Consider the following 13,453-nt stretch of genomic DNA (forward strand, 5'->3'; position numbering starts at 1 on the left):
ATGTGAGGCCAGTTTTGCTTACATCTCAAATTCAGGCAGGCTTGTGCTAACAAAATTTGGTAACCTCTTAAGGTAGCTCCCAAAATTAACAGTGCAATCACTGTGCTGTAGACCAAGAACCATTTATAAGCATGATCTCAAGCCATTTTGTCCTTTGTCCTTTTGTCCAAAGGTTTCAGACATTTGATGTCCAGTGGCCACTTATTCTTTTGCCTTTCATATGTGATATTTTAAGTAATTAAGCCTGAACTATCAATCCTGTTTTCAGGGTTGAAGCCACACAGAACATGATGACAGTCAGGTTGTACCAGATGAAGCAACAACCCCTTATGAACCAACAAACATCTCAGTAGAGATCTGAAGTTCCAGCAGTTTTTCTACTTCCTATACACCCAGTTTCAATTCTCTGGGGTTGTATTTTTTTTCCCACTGCCTAGCTGCATCTATCCCAAGTCTCGTCACTCCACTGGCCCTATATCTATCCACGGTCGTTTTGTTGGGAATGTCAGTGTGGTCCACTTTTGCTGGGCTGTCTCTCAGGAATACATTCCTACTTTTTAAACAATCCTGCTCTGAAAGACAGTATTTCTTCTGGATTTGCACTTTTCTGGATGAGCCTTTCTAGCTATTTATCCAGTTACTTAGCACCAGCTACATCAAATACCAGCAGCATGTAATGAAAAAAGGCATTAAAAATATTGTCCAGTCTGAACTATCTGCCTGTAGATCTCACTATTCCTACCATCATCTCATTGCTGTCTATATTTTAGTCAACAGACCAAGAGCTGAAATCTCATATATTGTCACTACCTCAACTAATAGGAAACACAAAGTTTCCACATCCGTGCACAAGAGGCAGGAAGCAGCTCACAGGAATGTGGAGGTGTTTAACCGGCCCTATGGATGTGGGGATGGAGAGCTTCAATGCCCCCATCTGCCAAACTCAGGAGGGGCTGGAGCCCTTTGGTGGACTGCAGTACACACATTTCTAGAGCTCCTGGAATGAAGCAGAGGTGTAAAGAAAGGTACAAGCAGGTGGGGAAGATTAATTGCTTTGAAGGGTTTGGGGACATCCTGGGAGCAAAGAATGTGCTCCACAGCTCACAAGAGTTAGGCTGTTCCTAGGGCTGAGTGGAGAGGTGGCAAACACTACTCTGAGTGTTTGGAGCAGGTTGCAACAGGCTGTGGCTCTGGTGGGACAGGTTTGTCAGCAGTGCCTGAGCAGCCTTCCCTGACAGCCCCCGCAAGGTTGATCTTCTGAACACGGGGGTGTGGAGGTGGTGGGAAAGGAGCTGGTCCCCCACACGCCCCGGGGCTGAGGAGATCAGCAAAGGCAACCAGCTGCAGCATGCCACAGCCAGGTGGCTGCCGGCACTTTGTCTTGCCTTGCTTTGTATTAGCATTGGACTAAGTGAGCTGATCAGGTGAATGATGAGCACCATTTGTCAGCCAACCTGCAAAGCGTGCCGCACCCCCCCTTGGTATGGAGGTGCTGGAGGCTCTTCCCAGGAGCGTGCTGCAATCCCGCCTGCTGCTGCTTTGTGAAGAGCTCCTCGTAAACTTGCCCATTTGCAAGCTGCATGCAACACAAGGCATCGCTGCAAACTCATAATTAAATTCATTACTCCATACAATTTTAAGCCATTCTTCAAATAATTACAGTAATTTGATAAGCAGAAATCACATAAACCTGCTGCAGTTTTATCTCTCCCATTTGCTGTCTGAAGGAAAATGTGAGTAATTAGTCGGATGATAACAGTCCGGGTTATGCAAGCAAAACAAAATTAATATGATCCTTACTCAAAAAACTCTAAAATAAAATGAAACTGATGACTCCTTAGGCAGCACGGGGCGGGAGCGAGGGGAATGGCAGCAGCCAAAGGGAGCGGGAGGATGGCACACTGCGCTGGCCACGCTCCCCAGGGCTGTGCAGGCAGGATGCTCTCCAGAGCCGCCCGCCGACCTGCAGCTAGCGCTCCTCTCCCGGGAAAGTCACGTCAGGTAACCTTGGTAACTCGAAGGCAGGGGAGGCAGGAGGCGAAAGCTTCCTGCAATATTCACGGGACCATGACAGAACATTCATTAGCACTCTAATGTCAGGAGGAATCAGCGGCCCGGGTGGCCGTGCCCGCCCCACTCTGCTTCTCACCTTGTTTATGAGGTTCCTGATCTTTCCTGCTACCAAGCAGCAAGTTGGCAAACTGCAGCTCATGGCACGCTGGGGCACAGGGAGGACAGAGCCATGAAAAATTCATCCCTGCCAGCATCTCTGATCTGCTTGAACTCTCAAATCAGGAGCCAGGGGATGTACAACATGCAGCATCTCTCAGAGGCCCTGGCTATCCTTTGGGCTCACCTACCTGCCAGGCTGCCAAGGCAAATCCACTGTAGTCATGAACATGCCAGGGACATGGCCACAAGGACAGTGCTTAGCACCCTGCTTTGCAGTAAGGGAGAAAGAGATAAGAAGAGGTGAAACTGGAAGCTATGAATATGTTGTGATTAGCACAGACCCCAACTCCCTGGTTTCCTTGTGTCCTGCTCTGTCCACATGACTGCAAATTCAGAGCTGGAGATGGCAGAAGTCCTCCCTTTACACCCAGACTCTCTGAACCCTACAAGGGAACGTTTGGTGACTGAAGAGTTAACAAATCCAAAAATGCTGGGGATGAATTTCACTACAGATAAGGAAACATGGAGTACATACTAGGCTGAAATAGCAATGTGGCCCGGCCGCAAGATCAATAAAGAGGAGAAGGCCAGAGCTGTGGTTACTTGGTGCTTGGATTAAGAGCTTCATCGGGTTTCTGCAATCAGATCTGATGATCCCACCAAAGGAACAAAGAGAAGGCTCCAGGCCCTCATTTGAGAGAAGCAAACGAAGAGTCATCAATTTTCTGAAAGTGACTTTATGCCTCGTTAAGACCCATCTAAATTATATACAAGATGACTTCCAAGTAATGGAAAAATGAATTTGCAGACAGTTCTTTTTTTTTTCTTTTATTTCCTCAAGGATGTGTCTCCAGCCAGCCTGAAACCAAATACTTGTTTTGAGAAGAAAAATTCCCATCCCTACGGGAAGATATTTCAAAATGAGCATTTCAGTTTTAAATGCAGCTGCACCTTTCACACTCCTGTTCTTCCCCTAGAGCTCTTAGCACCCTGGCCAAGAAAAGCTATTTGAGACCTAAGTACCACACACAATAAGCAATTTACAAATTGAAGCAAGATTAGCTTTAAATACCACTCTTTCCAGAGGAATTGATCTCAGTGTGGCAGTCCCACAGATATTTTAATATCGTTATTAAAAAAGTCTTAAAATAAAAGGAATTTCACATCCTTAATTTGGAAATAAAAAAAATCCTGAGTAACCCAGTTCAATGCAACATCAAAAGGAGAGGAACAATATACTGGAGCAGAACCCCACATGTTCTTTTAGCCTATATTTTTACCAGCTGCTAAAATTAGAGTCAAATATGAGTGCATTACAGAAAAATGTAACACAGAGATTGCATCTCCTTCCACCACACAGCCATGGTCCGTGGCACTTAACAAGGTGCTGGGCCGACTCAGTGGCTGTCCAGGCACTGGTGTAGCTCTGCTGCTGCCCTCCACCCCCAGAACCACATGACACATGACAGGCATCAAATCCTCCTCAGAAAGCTGAGTCAAAACTGAGTCAGCACCAGGAAGGATGGAAGGATGATAGATTCACTGCTGCTTGGGATTTTTCAGAGGAGATTTAAAAAAAATTATAAACAGTTCTTTCACTGCTGGAGAAGCTGCATCCCTAGTGCACATGTGTAGAAGTTTGGGCTCTTGGGACAGAATGAGCCACCTAGGCTGTGAAGCCAAGGCAGCATCTGCATCAGTGGGAGGGCTGGAGGCTTCTCATCAATTCCTGTAGCCCAGGGCTTCCAACAACTGCTTACTTTGCTCAGGGAGGAATTTTATTTGTAGCATGCCCAATATTTTGTTTCCTTCCCAGTTTTCCTTGAAGCAGCAGAGAGAGGCCATAGCTACATCATGGAGCTGGGAGCAGTGGTTGGGTTGGCATCAGGAATGATCCCATGAAATCCACAGAAAGCTGAGGAATCAGAAATAGTAACAGATCTCTGGGGAGAAAAAGCAGATGGAGCCTGTGGGAGAGGAAAGGCTGCTTCCCCACCAGAGCAGCCCAGTGCAGTTTGCAGGGATGGCATGAGCCCCTTGCAAATACCCCCTTTCCTTGCATTGGAGGAACCTTGGTATGAGCAGCTCCCCTGAGCCTTCCATTCTGCTGGGATAGGTTCCTGCAGAAGAACAGGCCTGTGTGTATCACAGGACTATCTGGTGACTGTCTGAGATGTGAAGCCACTGGGAGAGATGACCTAATCTCCCTTCTGATCTCACATTACTAAAATCACAGGATTCTGCTGATGTAGCAAAACCAGCAGCAAACTCTGCTATTTCAGCTGTGGGTTTCCACTGGGGTCTGTAATCAATATGAATGAATTGGGCAGCAGGAAACAACTGCTACCATTTGGGCTGCTTTCACCACATCTAATCCTGTGTGCCTGCCAGAAAACAGTTAAAAGCCTCAGCTTGGGTGACAGCAGTGAGTCCTGGCAGCCCTGGGACAGGGCCACACTGCTGCTGGCCCTGTCGCTGCCGCCGGGCTGGCAGGGCAGCTGGCAGAGCACTGCAAGCCTGCAGCGCTCCTGACATTTGTCGCAATTATTAGGGATTTATGAGCACAGGGATCGTGCCAGTTGTCTGTAATTTCACTCTGAATGATACCCCTCTCCATAGGTGGCAGTCTTTGAATTAAGCCACCCTGCAGGGAGAAAGGGAGATGGGACACTGAATGCCTCTTTCATAGACATCTCATCTAAACAAGATCTTTTATGCAGCCCCAAATGGTGGCTGGGGACCTTGGAGTAACTCAGGATCCAGCCCTGCAGGAAGCCTCACAGCCCTGTCATGGGACGGCTGCTGGTGACCGAAGACTAAGCCCAGCCTATTGCAAGTGAGCACAAAGCCTCATCTTGACCATGCTGGGGATGTGCAGAAGTGCTAAAACCAAAGGAAGAGCGCAGGGATCTGCCCTAGCTGGCTGTCTTTGCAAACAATTGGCATCTGCAACTACTGGTTGTATGGCAGCTGCCTGTACAAACCTCCAAGCCAGCAAAAGCAACACCCTCAAAAGCACAGCATAGAGCACTTTGAAGAGGGATCCCACGTGGCAACAGACACATTCAGTTGCAACACTTACCTGCAGCTGCCCCATGTACAGTCTGTTTGAATTTGCCTCATACCAGTTTGAACCACAGCAACACATCAAGTGCTTTGCTCCCTTTCCTAATTACTGAGACTTAGCTCTTGGAATGATACCTGATTGTAGGCAGTGATTTTTTGCAAATTTAACAGCTTCTCTTTTCCATACCTGAAACCCATCAAGAAGGAAGCACTCTGAGGGGAATACATAATGTAGTAGGAGGCATGGTATGCACCTCTTTCTATGAAACTGCAATCCTCAGCTTCACAGTTCACGCAGCTCCATTTATTGTACTACAGAGGGACTTATTGCACTAGCAAAAATCTGGTGTAATTCCTCTCATAATCATCAAAAACCTCTTGAAACTGGTGTTTTAAACAGTTGTACTAGGTTTTCTAACGTTTTTGTTATATGGCATCACAGTAATTCTTTCTGCAGGGCTACATACGAAGGAACAGAACAGTACTACTATTACTGCTCTTTGGATCATTTAACTCCTGCCTTTTAAAGCAATCAATTCTTGCTGATTCATGTTTAACTTTTCAGAGATGATTATATGAATTCTTATTACCCATTATTTCATGTGTGTTTTCAACAATCCTGAGTTTTAAGAGGACATCAGTATTACCATGACCTCCCATGGGATACTCATTTGAGGACATAAATCTTGAATGTTCTATAGTACCTACAGCAATCTCAAAATTCCCAGATTGTATTTCAGTGGTATGTATCTACCCATGGCAACTGGCCAGTGACTGCATATTTATGACTAATTACCTGCACTGTTTTCAAGTGGAAGAATCACTTAGTACAAGGTACTAAGAAGAAATTCTGAAGGGATTCTGAAGTCAAATAAATATGTATCTTGGAGTTAGAGAGAAGGCTGCAAACTCTCACAGCTTTCCTAGAAAACTATCTCAAAGCATTCTAGTTGAATTCTTTATTTAACAATCTGCATTTGAGTACTTCTAAGAGACTGGCTGTCTATATTTAAAAATATTCCTGACAACTCTTTTTTAAAGATGAAGGTGCTCCAAAGCATCCCTGGCAGTGGGAGCTTATAAACTGCAGTGAGGACACAGAGAAAGCTTGAAGAGTTCACAGGGCAGGAGAGGGAAAGCTGAAGCAGCATGTGCAGCTAATTAACCCCTGCACAGCCAAAGAGAGTGGGCAGGACTGCCAGTCCTGAGCAATGCAGCTCTGTATGAACAGGGGTTTAGGAAGTGCTTCTGCCTATCTCAGCTTCCACACATTGCTGCTGTGTGCCTACAGCAAAGCTGCTGCCTTCTCCCCATGGAACATATCCTCAAATGCCCAGGGAAAACTACTGCCCATTATGCATGCTCATAATGAAGCTGGGGCTGTGGTTACAATAGATATTTGTAAGCATGGCTCTCTAACATACATTAAAAAAAAGTCAGTTAAGTGTGTGCTGTCTTTAGTGACAGATTCTCTGTTTCGAATTTTGCTTGAGCTGCATATGGCTCTGTAAAAAGCCATTCCTTTCTAAGCATCCTGGCTTTGACAACCATAGCCCAGATTTTAACACTGCACACAATTCAGCCACCACAGAAATTTGTGCTAATGAGGAAATGTGCCACTGAACTGTATCATTTTACATGGCAGAAGGAGGGAGAGCAGGGAAGATGTAGGCAAGGCACCAATTGAAAGAAGAACTCATAAGGACATGCAGGCTGGGCCAGATGGCTCCCACAGGCCTAAAGTCCACAAGACTGTCAAAGATGCTCTTCAGCTCAGAAGGTGGAAATGGCCATAGTTGCCAGTTTGCTTCCCATGTTCTCCTCAGTGGGAACAGAGAGGATGGGAACACAATTGACTGGACTGGTTTGGTAAGTCTTTAAACATCTTTCTAGAGATAAAGAGTCTAACTTGGCACCAAACTGAAGTAACTGAGCAGCTACACCATTCCAATGACTGCGCACAGATAAACCGATTGTGATGCCAGCAATGAAGGAGAAAGTCTCAACACGAATGCAGCCATTGCCATCCCCTCCAAAACTACATTTACCACATCTGATTGCCAGAAAGCATTAAGTCATTATGGAAATGCAGACAGAGGTAGAAAGTAACAGGGTCCCCACAACTTGTTTTTCTAATTTTGTTTTGGTTTTCACCTTGGGGGAAAAGGACAAAGACTTATGGTCAGGCAAGTTTACAATCACAGTATTCAGAAGAAAGGAATTTCATGTTTCATCTAAACCCCTCCGGGCAGAGCTGGCATCAGGTTCCAGTGAAGTATGCCACATGCCTCAATGGGAAAAAAGCAGATGGTGATAATAAGTGGTGGAATATTTCTGCTTCCCATCTCTGAGTGCTCCATTTACTCTTAACTAGCTGTTTCCTGCTCAGTGCAGCAGATATTGCTCCTGCCTGAGCACGGCCAACTGACCTGAAACGCTGTGGCAAGTTCATATCATGGGACCACTGGGGTCTGGGTCCTGGTTCCACCAAGCGTGAAAATGACCCTAACATCTTTCTGTGTTATTTTAGCTATAGATACAAGTAATAGGAGACATACAATAATTTGATGGAAATAGCCCAATAGTGAGTAATGACTGCAGGAGAAAGGGTGAGCTTTGTGTTCTTAACCTAAAAATGGAACAGTGACATGGTAGTTATGAGCCATTACCAGAGGAAAAAGGGACATATCAAAATCCATACCTGACAGCTGAGGTTACTGACATGCCAAACAAGGCAGCTAGTGTCAAATAACCTGAGAACAACCCTGCTGCCACAGACTTAGCTTAGCCCACAGCAGTGCTCCTACAGACCACCTAACTCAGGTGAGCAGCGATGCTTTTGCTAGCTGGAGCATGACTTTGCCAATGAGCAAAGTTAAGTTGCTTGCACCATCTGTTACCTGTCAGGTTTTCCACAGAGTTTTTATTAGGGTAGTGTGTAAACAGCCAAGCTGGAGGATGAATCCTTTACTTAAACCTTTAGCTTATGCCAGATGTGCTGGCAACTCTGTGCTATGTTTTCTTTTCCTCCTAACTGACAGTTGAGGAAACTTGACAGCATTTTCTACCAGCTGCAGCATTGCAGCTACATCATTTCCCACTCTCAGGGCTGCCAATTTCTCTCCAGTAACCTTGAGAAAGATTCCTTTTCTAGGAAAATGATGACTTGTACGCCCTGCATACACGCATCCCATCTATCCCTGCTATCCTTCCCTGAACAAGCTGTTTTTAGTTATGTTCCACGTCACCAGGATGAGAATAGGAGTTTGTTGTTAGTGGTCAATCTCCGACAGAACACGGTCTCACAAGTCAGCCCTTCCCTTTACTCTGGCTTTACTGGGAAGTCCCAAACCAGCCCTGCACACTGTCTGTTTTACAGAGAGCTCCCAGGATCATGTGGAGCCAGTTCCATGGCTCACTTTCACCTGCCACAGACACATCCACTCTGGATACCCTGCTAAGACTCAAGGCACACTCATCCAGCAGTGTAAGGTTTTAGCACAGCTACCATCTTTCTGGGACCCCAGAGCAGGGACCTGCACTTCTACTGTTGAGGAATTTAAGTTGCCATCTGATGCAGAGATGAAATTGCAAGACGGAAGGACCTAGTTAACCTTGTGATTGAAGCAGTGTGCCTGCAAAGATGGAAAGGACGATTTGCTGCTAATTTGTACAACTGCTTTCTGGTTTCTCTCCATGCCACCCTGTCAGACATTTCTTACTGATAAGCAAAAATTTAATTTCATTGACACTTCAAAACAACCCAAGTGAAAATCAGTTCTTTGCTGCTTCGAAGGAGAAGATCTAACAAGAAGCACAAAACTAAGTTAATCCAGAAATTACCTGCAATATTTTCAGGTAAAAATTACATGGCCAGAAAGAGTATTTGGTCACCTTGCCTGACCTGCCATGGCAAATTTCATGCGGCAGCCCTTCACACTCACCTTGTGCTCTATTTCCACGTATGCTGGGCTGAAAGATCTTGCAGAAATGTGTTCAGCATCAGGTAACATCAAGGGAGAGAGAAGCCAATACTTCCAGTGGCAAATCACTCCCACTGCTGGAGATCTGAGCCTTATTTCTGCTTCACTTTCTCTGGTTTCAGCTTACAGTTATTGATTCTTGTTCTGGCACTGTCTGATGGATTAAACAGCCATTCCTTGCAGCTAGCACCTTTTCTCACTTTAGGCACTCATACTCCACAAATATTTCGCCTCTTGCTCCTCTTCCTGCTAAGTGCAGCACACAGAGCTTCAAGTCTTTTGTTGCATGGAATATTTTTTCATGTGCAGATTACTTTTTTTGTGGCCTTTTACATACCCCGTATTGTAGTCAAGGCCTGCACTCCTCATTGTCAGAAATAAATGTGGGCACGTGAAACATTTGTTATTGCACTTGTCCTTAGGGTAACTTTGGGCAGTGTAACAAAGGACAAGAACCATCTCCTAAATAAAATCTGTACTCCTAGGAAGAATGGCTGACCTCTCACTCTCATTCATGCTTCCTCCTTTCCCAGCAACAACTTAGCTCTTCTGTCATCATCTTCTACAGCTCCTATACATACTCAACATGCACTTCACATATAAATAAGGTTCATTCAAACACTGAGATGGAGAGCAGTCCACACAGGAAAAATCAATTATAAACCCAGGTCTAATTCTGACAGTTTGGTCTTTCAGAGAAAATATTTAATGAGGGATTTTTAATGAAATATAACAAATGTAATAATTCTTTCTACAGCAATTTTGGTTTTTACATTATCAGTCCTGGCAGGATTTCAGGAGTGGTTAGCCACTATCATGGTGCCAGTTCCTTGTCCTTGCAAGGTGAGGAATGGCTTGCTCTTGGTTGTCTTTACAAGAGCATAATAAGTAGTATGAGAGAAGCTCAGTGTTTATCATTAACACCCATCAGGCCTCTTCAATGGCTCAGGTGAGAGGAGAGTCTGACCCTGTTGCCCTCACTGGAAACCAACAAAGCACCCGTGCAAGGAGCCCTTGGGAGATGCCACTGCGAGGTGGCTCAGCCCAACTACTGCAGTGCTGGTTACAGGGGGCATGCGAGCATGCACATGTTTGAAACCCCCATGTCTGACCTGCAGTGTGTCACACTGTTGGAAACCAGCTCTGAAGATTTTCATCTTGTCCTGAAGCTTACATTCTGTGAAACATAATAAACCTCCAAATCTTACCCCATGTGACAGTAGCAGCATGCTTAGGAGAAGGAAGGATCATACTAAAGCAGTAGGCTTTGTACTTGTGCTTATAGGTTTCAGAGAGACAGAAGAACACCCAGGTGTACAGCAGAGTGTAGGGATGTAACCTCTGTGCCCAGGACACGACAGTACCAGGCAAGATCTACACAAGTGAACAAAGCAAAAGGCTGATTGTACTGGCACAGCCAAAGAACTAAGTAAAAGAAACTACTGGAGAGAAGTTGTGTGAGACCTTTGAGTGCAGGGCCCAGCAGAGCAAACTGCATGAGAAAGGTTAAAGAGAACCAGAGCAGGATCTGAAGAGGCACTGATGACCTCCTGACAGCAGGGGAACAAGCCTCTGCTCCACTGATATCTTGATTATAATGGCAACTTTGACCAAGACAGACTCTTAGTCTCACTTTCACACACATTTAGCGTCTGAAGGAAACACTGATTGCAGGAAGACTAAGAACTGTTCATCCCCTCTTCAACTTTTTCTGTTGAAATTACCCTCAGGTTCAACAGCGACAATAATGGAGACAACATACAAAAAGGAGGAAGCAACACTGAACAAAAATCTAGCAATCAGAATTATGGTGACAACTTCAGCCAGTAATCAGTAAAATGGAATGTTAATTATTGCTACTCCCCTCTTCCTTTCACCATGGCTCACACAGCTGTTCATAAATTGATAACCATAGAAATGAGCGTGAGCCAAGCCTCGGTAGTTGGTTGATATTCACACAGTATCAAAAGAACACATTTGCATTCTTTGCCAGAAGAATCAATTTACCTTGATTGATGATTGAACTTCAATAAGTTCTTTAATATTTTGGTCATTAACTGTGATCCCGTAACAGTGTCACCACCAGAGTGCTGTTGTATTTCCCACCATGGCTCTTGTTAGCTGCACTCTGTAATATGCTTGAACTTCTAAATGAGCCCTTTTAAACATTGATAATCAACGTATCTCAAAGATGATCATTCAAAACAAGGCACAGGCTGCCCAGAATGCTTTATGAACACAGTGTCCTGTCACTGGACAGGCTGGACAGTGCAGGTAGATGCACAGGGTGCTGCTAAAAGCAGCAAAGGCCTCTTTCTCACTGTTGGTTTTATCACTAGTTCACTCTTCCAGTAAAACTGAAACATTGCTTCTGACCACAAACCCTTCTCCTGCTTCAAAATTACCTGTAGTAATTTCATTTTCCCTCTTAGCAACATTTCAAAATGAGAACAGTAGTAATACTTCTCTTTATGCATTGGGCTAAATGTAGGCAGACCTAAAAAAACCTGCCTGATGATAGATATATGTCTAAAGTCAAAGTGATAGAAGCATTTAAAGGTGCTATAAAAGGAATAAACCAAAATAAAATACATTGTTGGTATTTTGCAGTTGAAAAATAAGTGAATAAAGAAATAGCAGTTAATACAAACAGCAAAAAGAATCTTCAGGGCACCAGGCAACTCCACTTGAGTTGTAACAGCAGCCTCAGGACTGGACTCCTGTCCTGTACTGGCTGAGCTGTGACACATGGGCTGTTTTCTGTCACAAGAAAGCATGGAACTGTTCCTGCTACAGATATGAGTGCCAGTGATGCAAAATCTGTCCCTGCAGAACATCTCCTGTTTGTACTGGAGCAGCGCAGCCCAAGTCTATCAAAGTTGAACCCTGGCCTAAAGCCATGGCAGATGGCTCAAGTACACTGCTGCTGAACTGGGTAACTCCCAAGCAAGGCAAATCAGCCCATGCTTATCTCCACATGATCAAAGCAAGATCCCTTCTGAGAGCCAGCAGAGCCACATCACGTGGTGCAGGTGTATCCTCAGCTTTCCAAGGATACAGCCAGCTCACTTCCCACCGCACACGAGCATGGCAGGAATATGAAAGACCAAGAGAAAAGCTGCTAACATTGCAATGCTGCATTCAGAGGTGAGATGACTAATGAAACTGAGATAGCAGTGCATCTATTAAAGCCAGGGGACAGTGGGAACCTGCACTCTGCTCCTGCTGCAGGAGAAATGCCTGTTGGCTGGCTGTTAAGAATTAAAATTGTGCTGTCAACAGTCTAAGTCTCGCATGATTACACACCTTTAAAGCCAATCAGGAAGAAAATAAATTCAGATGTGTGTGGCAGGAGTTGAATAGGGAAGATACCAAAACAAATTTCCATTACCTTTTAAGATCTGGTCAAATATTAATCACTATGAAATCTCTTGACAAAACCAGCGGTACAGTTCAGCCTTTCCAGATATGCAGAAATATAGAACATGTGTGAGGATCACAGGATCTTCCCATCTGTGCCAGGCAACGTAACAAAGCACACTTTGCTTCTCCACTGGCACTAACAGAGAGTTGACACACTGTCCAAAGCAGAAATACATCCCCTGAATGTGGATCAAGGATTTCCTGGCCTGAAGACCTGCTGCTGAGGTGACTCTCACAGGAGAGCCTCTGCATTAGAGCTGATCTCCCCAGTCCTGGCAGCCTGCTCAGAGTAGTCAATGCCTATAGCTATAAGCAAGAAAAAGAAAGTTGTCCTATTTTATCTAAATTTTCTTCTATCCCGATGGAATAGTTCTAATTCTTCCCTTACCCAGACCTGCAAGAAGTGATTATTTTTTTTTAAATGTCTTGTTTGTCTGTCGTATTCTCTGATGAAAAAGTAAAGATGCAAAGAAATTCTTACCTTTGCATCTTTTGTTTTTGCATCTCTGCATATTAACAGAATATTCAATGAACTCATTTAATACTTCTCAGTGATCTACAAATAATCCATTGTGGTTTTGAAATGTGGCTATAGGCAGAAAAAATGACTGTATAATTTTTTTTTAACATAACTGTTCCCTGTGTGTAATCAGTCATGTCTGCTAAGTATATTTACAAAAATGAAGTTAAACATCTTCCCATCCTATTGTTTTGCAAAATAAATGTAGCTCTAGGAGAGAAGGCTGGCATCTATTCTGGTTCATACATCATTAATAGAATTACATGCAAAATCCTGAATTGCTGTATCA

General features: G+C 44.4%; 1 protein-coding gene across 15 annotated transcripts in view; it reads right to left on the minus strand.

The window, feature by feature from the left end:
• PTPRF (protein tyrosine phosphatase receptor type F) overlaps positions 1 to 13,453 on the minus strand; it is a 375,435-nt gene that overhangs the window by 121,924 nt on the left and 240,058 nt on the right. The window lies entirely within an intron of this gene.

Source organism: Lonchura striata, chromosome 9 (assembly GCF_046129695.1).
Source record: "Lonchura striata isolate bLonStr1 chromosome 9, bLonStr1.mat, whole genome shotgun sequence".
Lineage (NCBI taxonomy): Eukaryota > Metazoa > Chordata > Aves > Passeriformes > Estrildidae > Lonchura > Lonchura striata.